The sequence below is a fragment of the Drosophila kikkawai genome, unplaced genomic scaffold (genome assembly GCF_030179895.1).
Source record: "Drosophila kikkawai strain 14028-0561.14 unplaced genomic scaffold, DkikHiC1v2 scaffold_7, whole genome shotgun sequence".
Lineage (NCBI taxonomy): Eukaryota > Metazoa > Arthropoda > Insecta > Diptera > Drosophilidae > Drosophila > Drosophila kikkawai.
In genome coordinates, this window is record NW_027222730.1 from 2,561 (window position 1) to 3,472 (window position 912).

At 25.9% G+C, this 912-nt stretch overlaps 1 non-coding gene across 1 annotated transcript; it reads left to right on the forward strand.

The window, feature by feature from the left end:
• The first annotated feature begins 433 nt into the window (after positions 1 to 433).
• On the forward strand, positions 434 to 612 carry LOC138929593 (5.8S ribosomal RNA). Its single transcript, XR_011445835.1, has one exon. It is a non-coding gene; the product is annotated as a 5.8S ribosomal RNA (ribosomal RNA).
• The last annotated feature ends 300 nt before the right edge of the window (positions 613 to 912 follow it).

The window sequence follows — 912 nt, forward strand, 5'->3', positions numbered from 1 at the left end:
CAAAGCTGAATGTTAAATGAATAATAAAAATCAATTAATGGAAAATAAAAAATTTGCGTGTATATGGACCATAATATACAGGCGTTGCGTAATGTATTGTTCATTATTATTATGCGCATACATTGGTTAATGCAACAATCTGAAATGCATAATGTTGTACCTGGTTATTCAGGTTAATGTTTTATATAAAATTACACCAATATATTATATCGAAACCAAAAAGGCTTATATTATAAAAATGATTAAAACTACAGATATGTATATTGTTTATATGAAACTAAGACTTTTCGCAACATTTATTTTGGATTTAAAAAAAAAAAAAAATTACAATGTTAAATTTATTGAAGGAATTGATATATGCCAGTAAAATGGTGTATTTTTAATTTCTTTCAATAAAAACATTTCTGATGATATATATAAACCAAATTATTAAAACTCTAAGCGGTGGATCACTCGGCTCATGGGTCGATGAAGAACGCAGCAAACTGTGCGTCATCGTGTGAACTGCAGGACACATGAACATCGACATTTTGAACGCATATCGCAGTCCATGCTGTTATGTACTTTAATTAATTTTAAAGTGCTGCTTGGACTACATATGGTTGAGGGTTGTAAGACTATGCAAAAAAAGTTGTTCATAAATTTCATTGTATGAATTTTATAAGCACATGGTATATTATTGGATATAATAATTTTTAAATTTTTATATTCATAATATTAAAAATTATATGAAAAACATTATTCTCATAGTGTTGTAAATATTTGAATGTGAAAACGAAGAGAAATATTTTCTTTTTTTAAATCAAATAATACTGAGAAATGTCTAGCATAAAAAATATGAAAATATTTTTCATCTAGGATTGTCTCTTATTAATGATGAAAAAATTGAAAAACCGTTGTAAATGTTATTAT